Source organism: Phodopus roborovskii, unplaced genomic scaffold, assembly GCF_943737965.1.
Source record: "Phodopus roborovskii unplaced genomic scaffold, PHOROB, whole genome shotgun sequence".
NCBI classification, from domain to species: Eukaryota; Metazoa; Chordata; class Mammalia; order Rodentia; family Cricetidae; genus Phodopus; species Phodopus roborovskii.
Window position 1 is genome coordinate 3,115,863 of NW_026125264.1, and position 20,313 is coordinate 3,136,175.

Consider the following 20,313-nt stretch of genomic DNA (forward strand, 5'->3'; position numbering starts at 1 on the left):
ATTTTATGTGCATTGATGTGAAGGTATCAGATCCCCTGGAAACTAGAGTTACAGACATTTGTAAGCTGCCACATGGGTGCTGGGAATTGAACCAGATTCCTCTGGAAGAGCAGTCAGTGCTCTTAACCACTGAGCCATCTCTCCAGCCCCCAGTTTAGTTATTGTTAGCATCCTTGTTTTCTCCCCTTACTGTGATTTTAAACTGATTTATTGTTTGAATTCTAGATCTTTCTTCTCCTCCACCTGCACTTCCTTAAAAGTTGTTGTCGTGCCAACATCTAAACTTTCATCTGGTCGTTCTATTAGTTTTGCTTCATCGAGGATATAGTAGGAGTGAATAAATGGGCTCTGTCTGCACTCCTTGACCCTTTGGGGGAGCTGGTAATCACAGGACAATACCTTCTTAAAATACTGGGAGGCACAGGCTCTATGATGGGTGAATTGCTCCTGGAATTTGCATCCTGAGCTGAAAATCAGACACTAGTGGTTACATGCCCTCATCCTAGAGGGCCAGGGAGACAGAGCTATGGTCTCCTCACTTTTGGTCTCATTCTTCATCTCATATGATAATCATCCAAATACAAATCAGGGTGGATTGGAGGCATCTCAAACAGATGACTGCCACTACTCCCTCTTGGCTAAGGGCTAGAGTCAAACCTACACTATCGGTCATCAGAGGTTTATGACACACACTTTTTAACAGAGAATGCCAGCCCTTCATAAGACAGCATTTCCCTCCACAGCCTCTCCCAGCAGCACTGGGCCTTCGTCTCATGAATCATCCCTTTCTCTTTTCTGGTTTTAACTTCTGTCTCTTTCCCTTTCTCAAAGAGGATTTCTTCTCTGTTCTTCGTCTCTGTGTGGCATCTCGGGAGCCTGGAGTGATGTGCCAACACTCCCCATTTCTCTCTGTTTTCTATCCAGCATGTGAGAGCTTCTCTCCCACACATCCCCAATACCTTGAGGGTCTTCCCAAGGACTTAAGGTCAAACAACCATGAACTGAGCCCTCTGAAGTTGTGAGTCAAATTAAATCTTTCTTCCTTTAAGGGTTTATGTCAGGTCTTTTGGTCAGAGTTTTGAAAAGCTAACTGATACTTTCTTTATGTCTATCTCCTTAGTGAGTGACTTCCATTTGCTCCAGGGAGATGGCCTTGGTCCCACCTCAGCCATTTCCCCCATCCTTAACTCAGAACTTTGCCGCACATTGCCTGTGAACTGGTTTTGTGTGTCAACTTGTCACAAGCTAGAGTCATCAGAGAGAAAGGAACCTCAGCTGAGGAAATGCCTCCATGAGATCCAACTGTAAGGCATTTTCCCAATTAGTGATCAATGGGGGAGGGTCCGGCCATGGTGGGTGGTGCCATTCCTGGGTTGGTGGTCCTAGGTTCTATAAGAAAGCATGTTGAGCAGGTTTAAAAAAAAATGTAAGCAGCATTCTTTCATGGCCTCTACTCTACATCAGCTCCTCCCTCCAGGATCCTTCCCTGTTTGAGTTCCTGTCCTGATTGCCTTCAGCGATGAAAAGCAATGTGGAAAAGTCAGCCAAATAAACCCCTTTCTCCTCAATTTACTTTTTTGGCCATGGTGTTTTGTTACCAAAATAGAAACCCTAGCTAAGAAAAATTGGTACCAGCATAAGGGTGACATGTGACAGATATGATCATGTTTAGGGTTGTGGAAGAAATTGGGACTTTGGGCTAGAAAAACCCATTGAGTTTTAAGGCCTCAGTGGGGTGTTCTGTGAAAGCTTGGAAGACAAGAATGTCGAGAGCAATGCAGAGGATGGAGGCCTGGCTTGTGAAGTTTCAGAGGGAGGTTTAAAGACTCTACCAGGACCATTTGTTTTTTTGAATTAAGATCTTATGGTTCTGATTAGCTGGGGCTGAAGAATCAGCTGTGATTTATAAGATACTGGAACTACTAAAGCAAAAACTTTGCTTTGCTGGGATGCTTGATGCTTGTCAACTGGAGCTAAGAAATTAATGGTGATTCAGAGACCAGAATCACTGAGGTAAAGTCTTCTGGGAAGTATTTCATTCACAGAGAAGCTATGTTCCAGAGGTGGCCAAGGTTATACCTTGTGCTGGCAGCCAGATTTGATAATGTGTAAGAGTCACCCAGGTGGTATTGGTTTTCAGGGCATGAAGGGATCATGGAGAGCTGCTGAGCTTGACACTGTGAGAGGCCAGGAGAGGCCAATGGTAAAGATGCAGCCTCAGTGGCATTTGAAGGTCCAGGGGTCATGCAGAGAAGTTGAGGCTTGGCACTATGAAGAGAGCACATGGGAGGCTATTGGTGAAAGCACAGCCCAGTGTCAGCAGAGACCCCAGCATTTGGAGCTGCCAGTGCCATGGGATGACCACCAAGAACAGCAGCAGCAGTGGAATGGAGTGGAGCCAGCTGCAGCCAAGAAGACAGCTGTGTGTGCTGCAGAGGGCGGAGCTGGAGAAGTGACCAAGAAGATCATGAATTAATCCCAGATAAATACATATTGGGTTATGTTTATACTGTTAAGAGATAGGTTTTGCTTTGTTCAGGTTGTAACAGTGCCCTGGTTCTTCCCTCTTGATGAAGGTATTGTATGTATGTATGTATGTATGTATGTATGTATGTATGTATATGTATACACACACACACATATATATATACATACATACATACATATATGAGCCCACAGCTGAAAGGCTTCAAACACTAAAAGAGATTTGGGACTTTTAGAGAGACTGGGTATTTTAGCAACTGAAGTCCTAATGTGTTTGAATTTGTAAAGACTGAAGAATTTTAAAGTTTATTTATGCATGTTATTTATGCATGACAACAACTCAGCAAATCAATGACCTTAATTTATACCTGAAACTTTGGAAGTGCCAGAGAGGAGAGCTTGGGCAAACCACTTCAAGATGTAGGCAGTCAAGGCCTCGCTGAAAAGGACTCCAGCGACTCAGGGAATACGCTGAGGAGTTGGCAGGAAGCATTACTTGGAGTTTAGGAGGCTCTGTGTGACCAAGGCAAGAGGCACCAGAGTGGCAAGGACAAGCCTTTTCCCATTCCAGCAGATAGGGGCGTGGATGCTGCTACTTGTAGGCCGGGCAAGACTTCCTCCTCAGTTACACCTTCCTGGAAACATTTGCACAGGCATGCCCAGTGATTTGACTTTAAATTGAACCTGACAATGGAGAGTAAATGTCAGACAAATTCTTTTTTTAAAAATTCATAAATAAAAATGAGAAGTAGAAACATCATGTGGCCCAGCTGTCCCACTCTTGGGTACATACCCAAGGGAGTGTAAGCAGGTACACCTAGGTTAATTGCTGCACCAGCCACAATAGATTGGGAATGGTGCTAGCCTGGATGCCCATCAACAGGAAATGGAAGAAGAAAATAATGTGATACTTATACATAATGGAATTACTCTGCCATAAGGAAAAGTTAAACCATAACATACATAGGAAACAAAACATAACAGGAAAATCGTTGGTACTGGAAACCATGATGTTAAATGAAACAAGCTGGCCTCCTCACACATATACAACTTGAAGAACATCTCTCTCTCTCTCTCTCTCTCTCTCTCTCTCTCTGTGTGTGTGTGTGTGTGTGTGTGTGTGTGTGTGTGTGTGTGTGTGTGAGTGAGCGATTAAACTAGAAAGGAAATCATGGGGATGGGGAAAAGAAACTTTACCGGTTGGGAAGGAGCGGATAATGAACTATGTGCCAGCAAAGCAGAAGGGGGCACCACTGGGGAGAAAGGGAGCCAGCAGAGGTTCAGGCAACACAGGGAGGGCAGTGGGAGAACAATCCAATGAAACAAAGTACATAAATATATAATGGAACCAATCACTTTGTGTGCCAACTTCGAACATTAATAAATAAGGGCACAGAGATGGCTCGGTGCTTAAGAGCACCTGCTGCTCTTGCAGAGGACCTGGGTTGGATTCCCAGCACCCACTTGAGTTGTCAGGTGGGATTATAGGGAGTTTAGAAGGTGCATGCGTGTGTATGAGTGATATATATATATATATATATATATATATATATATATATATATATATATATATATATATATATATATATATGATTTTGGAGGTCAGAGCTCAATGGGTGGAATCCTCATCTGTTGCTCTCCACCTTACTTTTTGAGGCAGGGTCTCCCACTGAGCCTGGAACACACTGATTTGGCTAAAGTGGCTGGCCAGTGAGCCTCATCTTATGTGGGTGCTAGGGATCTGAACTTGGGTTCTTAGGCTTCTTCTGGAAATATTTACCAGTGGAGTTATGTCTCAGCCCCCACTAGCCGTGTTAACCCTTCACCTTCCTCACAGTTGTTTCTTGCCTAGGGCTAAGTACTTTAGTCAGCAGAAGAAAGAGGCCATAATGGTTGATACCTGAAGGAACAATATATATATATATATATATATATATATATATATATATATATATTGATGCTCAACTTGTTTTGATTTGAACTCAAATTGATGCTCAGATTGCTTGGGATAGCAATTCCTTTCATGTAGGTTCCCTATATCCATTTACCCTAACTCACAGATATTCTAAAAGCTTCCATCTAAAATGACAACTCTGCTTCATTAATATCATGAGTAGTGTTGTTTGTCTTCATTATATACACGGGTGGTTATTGATTGGCATTTCTTACTTTCCCTATGAATGCAGAGAACACAACCCGTCTCCCGCCCTCCCCTTTCCAACAAAGTTTTGAGAACTTTTAGCCAACTAACAAATAATACCATTCACAATATCGGGCAAACCAAACGAACAATACAGAGCCGAGCTCATTGAATCATCAAACCAAAGCAAGAGTAATTCCTCTAGGGTTCTGAAAACACTAACAGAGCAGTTTCTCCAGGAATCTGTGAAGTACTGGGAGTTTTGAACTGCTGTGACTGTTGTTGTTTGATTGCTTTGGTGTGATGTATGTTCCGAGGTGTTTTTATTTGAGAACTTCCATCATAGTGGCAGAAAGGGGACCCTGATTTTCGTCCTCCTGCAGTAATCCCTCTAGGTTTGAGTGATGATTGGGGGTAGGATTTTATCTGCTTCCAGATGAAGGAGTCCTCTTACTTGGGATAGTGAACAAAGCGCAAGCTTGCATTGCCTGGTCCAGTGTGCGGAGCTTCTGCCCCCTGGAGGTCGGCTTCGGAATCACAAGATGCTCACGTTAAGGTGCAGCCTCTCCAAGTTCTCTTTGGGTCTCAGAAAGGAGTTTCTATGCCTGAGTGTTTCTTTCCTTCTGTTCCTTGACTATGAGGCTTTCTCTGTGTGTGAATTTGTTAATTGGGAAACTGAGTGCAGGACGCGAGAGGAGTGTGGGGGTCTCTGTCTTCCTGAGGCTACCTGGGCACCAAACATAACAGACGTCTCTGCTCTTTGACAGCTGAGCAATCATGCTAACTGTGACAATCTCTGGGTTACTAGGAAGGGTATAAAAGTTTCACTGACACAGAAAACACACTAACACATTCCTAATGTTATAAATGCATGGAAAAACTCTCTTGCTCAGGAAGGTGGTAAGCGATTGAGGAATTGAGCTACCAGGTCAGCTTTCTAACGTGCAAATACAGTGAGTTAAATAAGTCTTCAGAAACAGCCCGGTTTCTAAAAATTACTTTGCAAGTAAAGAAACTACCTAATTGTTTAAAATCATATAATAATTTACTACATCAAAGCATCTTAGCACTAAATTATACTTTTAAAAAACTTTATTATTTATTTAGTATGCACAAGTGTTTTGCCTGGATGTATGTCTGTGTACCACACTATATCTGGAGCTGGTAGAGGCCAGAAGAGAACATCAGGTCCCCTGGAACAGAAGTTACAAATGGTTGTGAGCTTTCACATGGGTGCTTGGAATCCAACCCAGGTCCTCTACAAGAGCAGCCAAGTGCTCTTAACTACAAAGCCATGTCTCCACTCCCTAAACATATACTTAAAACTCAAAGTTTTGCTTTTTTTTTTTAAGATGGTGTGGTAGGCTAAACTGACACCACCACAGGTTAGAAAAATGAATTAATTTTATTTTTTTATGAAGAGTTTACTTCTGGTAGAAATGAAGGCATTTTATGATCTTTCAGAAGTGAAATAGCAAATATATAAATAACAAACATGTGCCGACCTGATCAAAATCTCTAAGAGCTTCAAAATCATTTTAATGGTGTCTACTTGAAAGGTACTTCAGATGAGAGAAAAGGCTCTAATATTAGTTAATAACCTCACTGTGTTCCTCTGGAGGGACATGAGGGACACAGACAAGCCATCACTAGGTTTATGAGTAACTGTAAATCCATCAAGATCTCCCTTGTGAGAATACACGGTTGGGAGATTTTTATAGTGATAGCAAATTCCCATTAATGCTCCTAGGCAGAGGAAGTGTTTTTATTTTTATTATTTGATGAAGTGTGGGTTAAAAGCAGCCTATATTTATTCTCTTTGAATTTGTCTCTGCAGGAAAGAAAAATACAAATAAGAGGCTGTTAGTTTTCCAGAGACTTATAAGTTGTTTATCATTATGCAAACTGGTTGAAGTAAATCCACAGAGTGCTCACAGCTGGCTTGTAGACTGGACAGGTTTTTGTTGTAATAAATTATCAGAGTATAGGGATGTAAATACAAACATAAACAGGTCTTGGGGTAAATTGAGTCATGATTTCAGTATATGGTGCCTGTGAACTTGGTTCTCATAAACCTTAGGCAGCATTTCATCTACACACACATTAATGTGGGTATTTACACCATTGGGTAGAGGTAGGGGGCTTTGTTGTTTGCTTCTGGGTTTTGTTTGTTTGTTTTGTTTTTCTCCCTTTTCTTGCTTTGCAACCCAGCTGTCCTTGAACTTGGAGCTGTCATTCTCAACGGGATTCCATACCTGAGCCACCTGGCCAGCCCTGGATACAGTTTTATGGTGTCCTTTCTTCTCTGTCAAATTGTTGTTATGAACGGCTGATGCCAAGCATCTCGAAGGCTCTGCTTGGACGCAGTGCTTGGATGACTTGGACTGATCCTAGTGGAATTTGGACTGCCCTTAGTGGAATTTGCTGCACAACTTTTGCCTATGTCTGTGACATGTTTAATGTCTGAAATCCTTGCTGTTAAGGGCCCTTCACCAAAGGCTGGAACTAGGACAATGTAATAATTCTTATGAAAGCTGATGTAAGTAAGAGTGAAACTTATGGTGATTTCCTGGGAGAATTAGCTGTATAAGCAATTGGCCCTTCTATAGAGTTTACCATGTAAGTGGTATTAGTAAGTGTAAGACAAAGGATCTGGAATAAACCATTAAAGAAGAAAATTTTAGAGAAATTTTAGAAGCTGAAAAACTATGACTGAATCATTAGGTTTTTGTGTTTTGTCTCAGAAACATGGAACTAGCACGAACAACAACAACAAAAAGATTCTTGATTATAAAATTAATGACAGGCCTTGGTACTCTCCTGAAGGCAAAGTAAGCAGTTATAGGAATCTTGATGTCCTTTACTCTCTGCAGGATTGTAATAATGATAAGAGACCATATTGAAACAAGAGTTTATGACAGACACACGAAAGAGAATAAACGTCTTGGCTCAGTGAGCTGCCTGGCCTGAGCAGACTTGTCAGACGAGGACTTCTCTAATTATAGAAAGAGTAAAGAGCAGAACGCAGTATTTCTGAAGTTAAGAGAGAGAGAGAGAGAGTGGTTGTCTTATGCTAGATACAAAAGAAAGAATTTGAACAAGGGACCAAAGAATTAGATTTCCACAGAAAGGCCAAATATTCACTATATCAATAGAACAATACAGGAGAAGCTTGACATAACAGGTAGCAGGAAATAACTTCTGATGTATTAACTTAGTCAAACTTAGCATCCTGTCTAGTTTCCTGTAACTGGAAGGCTTTATGATACCAACTTTAAGGGGAAAAAATACTGAGTTAAAAGAATTGATTTTATCATATTAGATTTTAGCTCTCTTGAAATTTGCTGTTTACTTTTAATATGCTTATGTAATCACAGAATACTTTAGAAAAAGTATGCACCACAAAAAGACTTTGTAATCAATTATTAAAGTCTATGAGGAAATAATTTTGTGTAGAATAAAGCCCGTGAGAGAGATAGGTTGTCAGAGTAGGTCAAGCCATACCGAGATGAGCTTCCTCTCTATCCATCTCTCGTGAAATGAAACTCAGAGGTCTCCCTTGTCTGACTTCTCCATCACCACTTTGTGTCCACCTGTCCTTACACCCTTCCCTCATCTAGAGCTGAACTCTGGCAACTGGAGCCTGGACATAGGATCTAAAGATAGTGTAAGTTCCCCCTCACTGCTTTGGTGCAAGAAGGACCTACCTCACTAAGGGTGCTGCAGGTCCAGAAGAAAAGGCTGGGTGAGAAGTAAATACTATAAAAATGGGGCAGACTAACTCCTCTGACAGGAAAATATACATTGATGTCCTTAAAAGTTCCCTAAAAGAGAAAGGTATTAAAGTCCAGGAATATGGCTTTTACAGTTTGTGCAAAGGAGTATTCCTTGGTTTCCAGACCAGTACACGAGCCATCTTGCCAGATCGGGGTATGGTTTTATGGTGTCCCTTTTCCCCTGACAAATGATTATTATCAACTTGGATTTCATTGTCTTTTAGAGTTAACTTAAAGATGTCTTCTAAAATCTGTCACTGGTTTAAGATCTTGAGAAAAATTGGGTGTTTTGACAATTGGGTCAAAATCTGCCTTGATAACTTTTTTTTTCTTTTAATTTTACATATCGATCCCAGTTCCCTCTTCCTCCCTCCCTTCCTCTTTCCCTCCCTCTCTCCCTTTTTCCTTTTCTCCCACCCTCTCTCTCGCATGCCCCTGACCACCCTCCTCCCCCCACTCCACATGTAGGGTGATGCCTGCCAGGAGGTGTCATCTAAATCTGTCAAGTCATTTGGAGTAGGGACTAGGCCCTCCCTCCTGTCTCTAGGCTAAGGGAGTATCCCTCCATGGGGAATGTGCTCCCAACGTCCTTTTGTGCACCAGGGATACATCCTGGCTCCTCTGTCAGAGGTCCCTTAGACTGCCCAGGCCTTCTAGCTGAGACCCATATTCAGGGAGTCTGAGTCAGTCCAAGGCTGGATTCCCAGCTATCAGTCTGGGGGCCCATTAGCTCCTCTTTGTTCAGGTAAGCTGTCTCTGTGGTTTCTGTAGCCTGGTCTTGTCCTCCCTCTCTGCATCTGGATTCCAGTTCGGCTCAGTGTTTAGCTATGTGTGTCTGCTTCTGTTTCCATCAGCTACTAGATGAGGGCTCTATGATGGTGGATAAGTTAGTTGTTGATCTCATTATCAGGGAAGGGCATTTATGGTAGCCTTTCCATATTGTTAGTTGGGGTCAGTCTTGTAGTTCTCTGGACATTTCTTCGGAGTCAGTTTTCTCTTCAAACCTATAATGGCTCCCTCTTTTATGCTCTCTCTCTCTCTCTCTCTCTCTCTCTCTCTCTCTCTCTCTCTCTCTCTCTCTGTGTGTGTGTGTGTGTCTGTCTCTCTCTCTCTCCTCTTATCTATTCCTCCCCTGACTCAATCTTCCTAGTCCCACGTGCTTTCCTCTCCTCCCCTTCTCTTTCTCCTAGCTCCCTCTCCACTCACTGCCCCCCTCCCAATATGCTCTGAAGATCTTGTCCCTTTCCCCTTCTGTGAGGGACTTTGTATGAATCTCTTACAATCCTCCTTGTAGCTGAGCTGATCGACTGCTTGCTTATCATGCACAAACTCCCGGGTTTCATCTCCAGCAATCATAACTCAGGTGTGGTGGTGTATCCTGTAATCCACAGCAGGAGGCCCGAGGATCTGAGGTTCACCCCTGCTGGCAAGTTTCCCTGGAAGAGGAGAGAGAGAAGGAAGGAGAGAAGGAAGGAGGGAGGGAGAGAGGCAGGGAGGGATGAAATATTGGTGTGCATGCACACACACCATGGATAACCTTGTTGACTATGGACTCTCCAACGTGGGTTCTAAGGTTCAAACTCAGGCTTTCCAAACAAGCGTTATTATGCCATGTTGATGAGTTTGTCCCCCCGCGTAGTTTGTGCTTTCTTATCTTTAATATGTACAGTGTTGCGAAGGTGCTGAAAAAATAACTCTAGCAGCAATGCTTAGGGATGTCTGCATACTCTGAAGCCTTGGCTTAGAGACAGCATTTCGGCGTCTGCTAGTTCCAGGGGAGCCGCAGCAGGTTGGAAGGAGGAGCCTGGAGAGGCAGCAAAGCCACTACTGCAAATTGAAGTTTGATGTACAGCGCCACCTAGTCACCACATGGAGGAACGTCATCAGGTTAACGCAGTGGATTTTCCTTAAAAAATATTTTTTACTCGTTTGTAACAACCACAGTTCTCCCTCCCTCCCCTCCTCCCATTCCCCCCATCCACTCCTCAGAAAGGGTACGGCCTCCCATGGGGAATCAACAAAGCCTGGCACACTAAGTTGGGGGCAAGTCCTAGCCCCTTGCCCCTTGTACCAAGATTGAATAAGGAATCCCTCCATAGGGAATGGGCTCCAAAAAGCCAGCTCATGAACCAGAGATAGATCCTGGAACCATTGCCAGGGACCCCTCAAACGGACCAACCTGTACAATTGTCACCCACATGCAAAATAGTTTGGTCCTATACAGGCTCCCCAGCTGTTAGTCTAGAGTCCTTCAGGTCCCATGAGCTTGGGTTAACTGTCTCTGTGGGTTTCCCCGTCATGATTTTGACCCTCTCTCCTCATATAATACCTCCTTCTTCTCTTCAACTGGACTCCCAGAGCTAAGCCTAGTGTCTGTGGATCTCTGCATCTGCTTCCATCAGTTACTGATTGGAGGTTGTATGGCAACAGTTAAGCACCCTCCCACTATAGCTTGACCTCTTAGCTGGAGTTATCCTTGTGGATTCCTGGGAATTTCACTAACACCAATTTTGTCCCTAACCCCACAATAATTCCCTCTATCAAGATATCTCTTTCATTGTTCTCCCTCCCTGTCTCTCCCCCAACTTGACCATCCCATTCCCTTACATTCCCTCCCCTCTACCGCCCTCCTGCCCCCCCCATCCCCTGCTTTATCTAGGAGATCTCATCTATATCCTCTTCCCAGGAGATCCATGTGTCCCTCTTAGGGTCTTCCTTGTTAGCTGGCTTCTTTGGGGCTGAGGATTGTAGCCTGGTTAGCCTTTGCTTTGCATCTACTATCCACTTATGAGTGAGTACATACTGTGTTTGTCTTTCTGTGACTGGGTTGCCTTACTCGGGATGATTTTATTTCTAGTTCCATCTATTTGCCTGCAAATTTCATGATGCCATTGTATTTAACAGCTGAGTAGTACTCCATTGTGAAAATGTACCACATTTTCTTTATCCTTCACTTGAGGGGCATCTAGGTGTTTCCAAGTTCTGGCTATTATGAATAATGTTGCTATGAACATAGTTGAGCAAATGTCCTTGTGGTATGATTGAGTGTCCTTTGGTATGTGCCAAGAGTGGTAATGTTGGGTCTTGAGGTAAATTGATTTCCAGTTTTCTGAGAAATCACCATATTAATTTCCATAGTGGCTGTATAAGTTTGCATTCCCACCAGCAGTGGAAGAGTCTTCCCCTATCTCCATATCCTCTCTAACATAAGCTGTCCTCAGTGTTTTTTATCTTAGCCAAAGATAATATCTCAGAGTCATTTTGATTTTCATTTCCCTGATGACTAAGGATGCTGTGCAGTTTCTTAAATGTGTTTTGGTCATTTGAGTTTCTTTTGTTGAGAATTCTCCGTTTAGATCTGTACCCCATTTTTTAATTGTATTATTTGGTATTTTGATGTCTAGTTTGTCCACCATGATTAAGTAAGCTTCATCCCAGAGATGCAGGGGTGGTTCAACATAGGAAAATATGTCAATGTAATCTACCATATAAACAAACTGAAAGAAATAAACCATATGGTCATCTCATTAGATGAAAAAGCCTTTGACAAAATCCAACAGTCCTTCATGATAAACGTTTTGGAGAGATTAGAATACAAGAAACATGTCTGAACTTAATAAAGGCAATATACAGTAAGACAACAAGCCAAAGTCAAATTAAATGGAGAGGAAAAAGGGATTCTACTAAAATCAGAAACAAGACAAGGCTGTCCACTTTCTCCATCTCTAGTCAATATTGTACTCAAAGTTCCAAGTAGAGCAATAAGACAACAAAAGGAGATCAGAGGTATACAAATTCGAAAGGAAGAAGTCAAAGTTTTGCGATTTGCAGACAATATGCTAGTATACATAAGTGACCCCCAAAATTCTACCAGGGGACTCCTATAGCTGGGTTTTCCATTGTTAAAAATATATTTTGTGCTTATTTCTATATTTCAAGTTTTTTGTTGTTTTTTTTTTTTTTTTTCCAAGACAGTTTTTCTGTGTAACCCAGGCTGGCCTTGAACTCAAGAGATCTACCTCTGCCTCCCAAGTGCCAGGATTGAAGGCATGGGCCACCACCACCCAGCTGTATTTCAAGTTTTAAACACACAGCTCCATCAAGACAATCAAAAGATGTCACGTTGATAGTATTTGTGATGTCTTATCTTTTCTGGAAGATGAAAAACCAGAAAGGTTCACTGGCTCTTCCAACTCCTCCCTACAACACAGAATAAGCAAGAAAAATGACCCCAGAGGTTTCTAATCTAAGTCCAGTGCTGGGCATATTTAGACTCTTAATGACTCTAAAGAAAATATGGGTACATCTGTATCATTTGATTCCTGTCTTTGTGAGGAAAATGTACATTGTTCAAGATAAAGCAATGCCCCTCACGTGTTCTCTGGAACTGTGGGGCCCTTGGGAGGACGCAGTCCTCCTGAGCCCTGCCTCCCTGCGTCTGTAACATGGGGCACTCAGGCCTGTGTCCCTTTCCCTCTGCCTTTCACTTTTTATTCCCACCTCTGTTTTCTTCAGAGCCTGCACATGGCTGGATGCCTGAGAAAAACACTCTCACAGCAGACGGGGGCAGTTTATCATTTTCAGGGTTTCCCTCTAACAATAATATATGTCCCATTTCATAAAGCTAGAAGAAAATGTTCTGAGTGTTTTCTCCACAAAAGAGATAGTGACTGCTTGAAAACGGATGGGTTTGTGTCCCCGATTTAAATACCACACAGAAAACAGCTACATCAGAGCATCTCATGAGCCCCATGAGATGTACTATCTATGTGCTTTTATGTATCAGTTAAAAATATACCAGCTCACCCCCAAACTTTCCATGAATACTGGTACCTAACTGGAAAGGACAGTGTGTTTTTAAAATGATTATACTATTTTTTTTTTTCAGTTTGACAAATGCAAATTGGTACAGACCTTACAGGAAATAGTATTTGTTGGGATGTTTAGAAAAACTCAGAACAGCTATTGTATGATTCAGGAGTCCAAGTTCTGAGTATTTACCCGGAGAAAAGGAAGCCAGTGTCTTCTAAAGACATTTATTTGCTCATATCACAGTGGCCAAGGCATGAAAAACATCCTGCATGCCCATCGCAGATGAGATGGTCTGATAGCAAAACCCCTGGGGAGCTTGTGGTATATGATAATGGAATATGATTCACTCAGGGTATTATCCAGCCATTAAAAAGAAGGAGAGCCTGAATCTGTGACAACACAGATAAAGTCAGAAGACAATGTGCTGAGGGAAGTAAGCCAGGCAGAGACAAAAACTTCCTGGTGTCACTAATCTGTAGAATCTATTGTTAAGCAGACTTGAAATGGCCAGAGAAGGGGAAGGAGAAGGGGGCGGGGGAGGATGCTGGCCAGGGGCACAAAGCTTCATCTGTGCAAGATGAAGAGAGTTCTCAAAGTCTGGAGGCAAAGGATGGGGACTGTAGCAAGCAACACTGCAACACTGCGGGCCTGCAATGTGCTGGTGGGTTCCTGGCAATCTCCCCACCCCAAAAAACGGAAGAGGAAAGAAGAGAGAGCATGGCACCTGTGTTGGCCATTAGGTGGGTTGTTGTCTGGATTATGGGAAACATTTCGCAGTGTACGTTAATGTCAAAGTTTGTAAATCTGAAGAAGATGAAACCATTAATTGAAGCAGGTTATAAAACAGTCTATATAGTTAGATTTCATTCCAGGAAAACATATGTGTAGGAAGAGATGCCTGGTAATATGCAACAGGTGCTGGCTGGTGACGTCTAGACGAGAGGGAGCGGTGCGTGCATTCGTGCTTGACTGTATTGTAATGCACACATGGCATTTTAAACCACTGTTTAAAAGTGACACGGGGATTAAAATTTAGACATCATAAAAACAGCAATATGAAATGTAATTAAGCCTAGACACTTGACTTTTTTATACAACCAGACCAACGAACAGAAGTTGTCTGCAAAACTACAGGCACCCAAGAAAAAAAAAACAGAATTGTGACTCTTTCTAAATGTAAACAAAGCGAACAGATTCCTGACATTTCCCGCAAGAGAAAAAATGAAGATGAAGTTAAAAACAACAGAAAGCCGAAAATAACTAGACAGCAACCAAAATGAAGAACAAACGAGTCTATGATGAGTAAATATGTACTGCAAAGTACTGCAAAGAAAAGGCCATTCACAAAGTACCACCCTAGAGGAGATGAAACAGCCCGGGAGGAGAGGCCTCCCCTCCCATCAGGGGCCAGACAAGGAAAGGACTGACACTGAGTTGAGTTCTGACTGATGATGATTCGGGTTTTTTTTTTTTTTTTCTGCCCTAGCACAATTATTAATAATAACATTCACTTATTCTCTATTGTGTCCTGGTTACATAAACTGTAGATGAATCGTGTGATCACCTCAGATCTAGCCTATTTGGAAGGAACGGCTAATTCCTGTGCTGAACGAGCTGTCCCTGAACACGGGGGTTGGAGGGAGTTCACAAGTTGCCCAAATGGGGGTAGGAGGTTAGTGTTGCTGTGATTTCTGAGACAGATATAAACAGAGGCCCCGGGTGGGGTGGGGTGGTGGATGACCTACAGCCTTTGATCTGCTAGACATAGGCAGCATCAAACCACTATCAGAATCCCGTGCCTCTACCCACAGCCTATCAGAGTGAAGAGAATCAGTGACAGACTTAAATGGGACATCTATATCAGCACCATCGCGGAGGCTGCTGCACAAGATCAAGCTGATTAAGATCTTAGTCCAGGACTGGAAGGGGCTCACGAGCCCCCACCTCTAAGTGAGGAGCTGTTGAGTCTAGAAGTATTCTGAGCCGGAGGGAGAGCGAGTCAGTTTCCTTAAGGGTGTGGTCCTGGGTAGGTTGACTACACTCCAATGGATGGCCCACACCCAAGAGTATATACACGGATTATACTTGATGTTTTTTTTTTTTTTTTAAGGACACAATGTTGGTGGGGGTAGGAAGATGAGGAGAGATTTAAGAAGGGTTCGTGGTGAATATGAGCAAAATATATTGTACGAAAATTTCAAAGAATTAATGAAAAAGAACAAAAAGTAGAAAACAGTGTGCCATGTCTCCTCTAAAATCTAACTAGAGCTGTGGGAAACCATACCTGACGACAGGTTAATACACTGTAACCGGTTGGGCTACATATGAAATGTGTGAGGATGGTGTCATGCCAGAAAAATCCAACAATGCACCTTTCTGCCTCAGTAAATAAAGGGTGAAGAACACCAGTTGCCTCAGATCATATGGAAGTGATTTTATGTTTTGGAAGCAAGTAGTGGTGGGATATTTTAACCACTTGAGAAGAGAAATCCACTGAGCATGCCGAAGATTAAACAACAAAACAATAGGCAAATTAATAGATTCAAGAACTCTGGGGGCACTGGAGAGATGGCTGAGAGGTTAAGAGCACTGGCAGCTCTTGCAGAGGACCAGAGTTCTGTTCCCTGGTTCACATGGCAAATCACAACTCTTACCTCAGTTCTAGGGAATCCAGTGTCCTGCTCTGGCTTCCACAAACACTGTGCAAGCAAAAACTCATAGGCGAAAAAAGATTTAAATAATCTTGTAGATGAAGTTTCTGCCCTGCCTGGTTCCGCAGCTGATTAGGCCCAAATAAACACACAGAGGCTTATATTAATCATAAACTGTTTCATTTTCTTAGAGACATATGCTGGACCACTGTATGTTTTTATTTGCGCAGGTATAACCATGATAGCCTTAACTTCTAGCAAATGTGTAATTACCAAATCAGCCTTTTCTGAACACAAAGCATTTACCCATTAAAAACACTGAATATGTGTTAATGATGTGGTATACATATTTTAATTTTCCAAATTCTACAAAATGGAACACATCCATCTGCCAGATTTCATTCCTTTGAGTACCTTTTGGGTTACTTCCTGCAGGCAGTGGAGTTTACCATGCTGCTGAAGGAGTAACAGATCTGGGCAAGTAGAGCAGAAACTTCCATCTACAAAACCCTGGAAGAAATTTTAGGCACTTTCCGTTTAAATCTGAAGAGGGAATCAAGTTTCCTACCAATATTCTGAGTACTTAGCTCTCTGCCTCTATGGAGTTTGACAGCTCATTGGAAGATTTATAGGCATAAGTGGTCAGAGAGTAACTAATCTGATTTCAACAGAGCCACAGGACTTAGTTCCTAACTACTAAAGTTCCCAAGAAGCTGTAGTAACAAGGAAGATTGTGTTTGGGATTGAACCCAGAACCTTTCGTATTCTAGGCAAGCACACCACCATTGAACTACATCCCCAGGCCAGCAGGGGGACCTCTGATGTAAAGATAAAGAGAACAAAGTAGAAATAGTGCTAGGCTGCTGCAGTTGCCCAAGCAAAGTGCCATCACAGAATACTGGGGGAAAGGATGGCATTCTAATAGATTCATTGGTTGTTTCCAAGTTGTACTTGGACTTCAGATTGAAGGAAGTTCAATCCAAGAGATTGTAGGTCTTGATAATAATGATCAAATTAAAAAAGATTCTGGAATGAATATAGGAGTTCATGTCTGTGACTTTGAGCTAAGCAAAGCACAGAGTGTAGAAGCTGTAAAGCGAAAGATTGATAAACTAGAGTTCATAAAAATTAGGAGTGAAAAAGATTCCCTTGGAAAAGAGAAAAGACGAGCCTTATGATTGTGGAAGGGGCTAGAGAGACGCTCAGTGGTTAAGGGACTGGTTGCTCTTTCAATGGGCCTGGGTTTGATTCTCAGCTGCCATGTGGCAGCTCATCATGATATGTAACTCCTGTTCCAGATCTGATGTCCTCTTCTGTCCCTCATTAGCAGCAGGCATGCATGTGGTGCGCACACATAATATTCGGGCAAAACATCCATACTCATAAAAACAAGTATGAAATAAAATATGAAGAGTCCATTTTAAAGCATATAACCAATAAAGATCTTGAATTTTTGAAGCCATTAAGAACTTTACTTTTACTTAAAAATATTTTATTGATTCTTTGAGAATTTCATACAGTGGATTTGATAACATTCATCTCCAGCTCCTCCCCCAACTCCTCTCACATCCTTACTGCCCCCAACTTTGAATTCCTCTTTACTTTTTGAAATGTGTGTGTGCTTGTATGCATATGTGCGTGTGCATGTCAGTGCCCAGGGAGACCAGTAGAGGGCATTTTGAATATGCCAAGAATATTTTAAGCATAGTTTTTATTTTACAACTATCTTAATTATTTAAATGATGTAGATATTAAGTAATGGAGCTAGAGTTACAGGTGGTTGTGACCAGCCTGACATGGTGGTTAGGAACTAAATTCTAGTTCCCTGGAAGATCGGCAAGCAGCCTTAAATCCTGAGCCTTCTCTCCAGTCCCAGACACCAAGAATTTTTATTAACTGGCAAAAGAACTCAAAACATTCACCTCAAGAACTCAGAAGTCTTAGATTGAACATCCAAATGGCCAATAAATATAGAAAGTCCTCTTAATTTTATTGGCCATTAAGGAAACACACACTAAAACCACAGTAAGCTACTACTGCCCCCATCACAAAGTGGCTAAAACTAAGATGGTCTGACCAAAAGGGAGCATCAGTGGGTGTGCCTTAAAACAGGGCATCACTTTGAGAAACTACTTGGTAACAGGTACAAAAGTTGAGTACCTTTATGTAAGACCTGTCACATCCCCCATAAAGATGCTCATACAAGTTCAGAAAAAGTCATGAGCAAGGGGGCTTATACTGGATGTATTTTTAATGGCCACAAGCTTCAGAGACACCAGTGTCTGTGGTCAGCACATGTGAATTCATGATGGTCATGGGATGCTATATAGTAACAAAACCAGTTGGACACTGGCTCACTCCACACAACATATCTTGAAAGCATCTTGAGTTGGAGAGTCAGGATCAGGAAAACCCATGGGGTCAGGCTTGAAGTCAGAATGGCTAACTGAGAAAGGAGAACTGTGGGTAGTTACAAGGCAAGGGCAAAGTCAAGGGTTCTCAGTAACAAATACTTCTGTCTTTTGACCTTAGTGGAAACTCCACAGGTGTGCTCACAGTGGGCAGTTCCCAGGCTGTAAACTTCTTCTTCTTTAATTTATAGAATTTACTTATTTGCATTTAAAGGGAACTGTTGACAATGACTCACTGAAATAATCCAAGTGGGGAATACAGCCAAGCCTGCTGAAACATGTTTATTCCACTGGACAGAACTTCTTAGATGGTCACTGACACAAAACTGAGCGCTTCACACTGTTCTAAATACATGGTGGTGTAATTAACAATATTCAATCACATCTTTCTTTCCTGAATATATAAAAATTAAAATACCAATTAAAAAACTAATGTATCTCCTCTTTAAATGCTTCTTACAGATACAATCTCAGCATTTTTTAATAGTGGTAATTTAAGAGATTTATTTTGCTCACAAGGTAAGTGACAATCTATAGTTGACCTATAGGCTCATAGTGCAAATAAAAAGTTCAAGAATGCAGCAGCTGACATTTCTAGAAATAAAGAAGCCATAACATTCTTAAAAGGTCCATGCAAAAAGCTGTAGAACTAGAATGCTTGCTAATTTTCCTGGCAACTTCAATAGGACTCCTCATGTTTGCAGATTCAACTTGAACTCTCATCTTAGGCTTTATATTTGGCTTTTCCAGTTTCACTAATGGCACAAACATGATTCAAATCCCTGAAGTATTCATTATAGTCAAGGGCATATCCAACAACAAACTTGTCCGGAATTTCAAATCCAGCAAAATCTGCCCTATATCCAACACTTCCAGAGGTCCTTTTCAAATCCAACAAAATCCAGCAAGCTTGCAACCTTAACTATTTTGGGGTTGTACCACTTGACCAAGGAAAGCAAAGTTTGCGTTGTTTTACCAGTGTCAATTGTATCTTCAACAATCAAGACAGTTTTTCCAGTAAAAGTTTAGAGATCATCCCCACCAATGACTTTTATGTCCCTTGTTGACTGATCATTACAGTAGCTTTTCAGCCTGATAAAATCTACAGTCATGGGAATGGATCTATCACTATTTCTATTCAGTGCTTTAATGTAATCCAGCAGGTCAGCAAAGATTTTATAGCCCTCCTTCAGCACACAGACGGCCACAATGTGATGGCCTCCCATCTCTTTCATGACATCTCGAGCAAGTCTTTCAGTCCTGTCCATAATCAGTCCATGAGGAATAAACACCTTTTCCAAATCCTCAGCATAATGATTAGGTATACAAAATAAATCTAAGTCATAGCCTGGTCCATCATCATTAATCACGACGCTGGGACTGCGGGTCGCCATGACAGAATCGGTGGGCTCGGAAAGCAGTCTGAGAAGTAAGCCAGCAGAGGAGGCGCTAAAGCACGGGAAAGCTGCCAGATAAACCCAACAAGCTTCCCAGGCTGTAAACTTCTGACTGGTGAATTTTACTAAGTATAGTTTATGTATTTTAATAAGAGTTATTTTTTTTTAAAGTTGTTAGCACAAGCACTGTCAATTAGCTATTTTAAATTGTGACTATTAGGTTTCTAAAGCAGTAACAATATAGCTTGGTTATATAATACTTGCCTAGCATGCACTAAACCTTAATCTAATCCCCAGCATGTAAAAGAGGGGAGGGGACAACAACAAAGTCACATGGTTTTAACACACACACACACACACACACACACACACACACACACCATACTTGGTTCCGTTTAAGGATATGATTGGCTGGAATTTCCAGGCCAGTCTCAAAAATCACAGAGACCCACCTGCCTTTGCCTCCTAATTAATGACATGCATCATCACATGTGGAAAAAAAGGGGGGAAGATTTGATTTAAGGGAAGGATTTATGTGTTAAATTATTCTAAAACTGGAAAACTGTTTTTTTATTTTATAAATTTTTATTCATATTAGAAAGTCTTATTTTATATATCAATCCCCGTTCCCTCTCCCTCCCA

The 20,313-nt window shown here is 41.8% G+C and overlaps 1 pseudogene; it reads right to left on the reverse strand.

Moving 5' to 3' along the window:
- Nucleotides 1-18,998: 18,998 nt before the first annotated feature.
- LOC127228571 (hypoxanthine-guanine phosphoribosyltransferase-like) lies at nt 18,999-19,674 on the reverse strand (annotated as a pseudogene).
- Between the last annotated feature and the right edge of the window lie 639 nt (nt 19,675-20,313).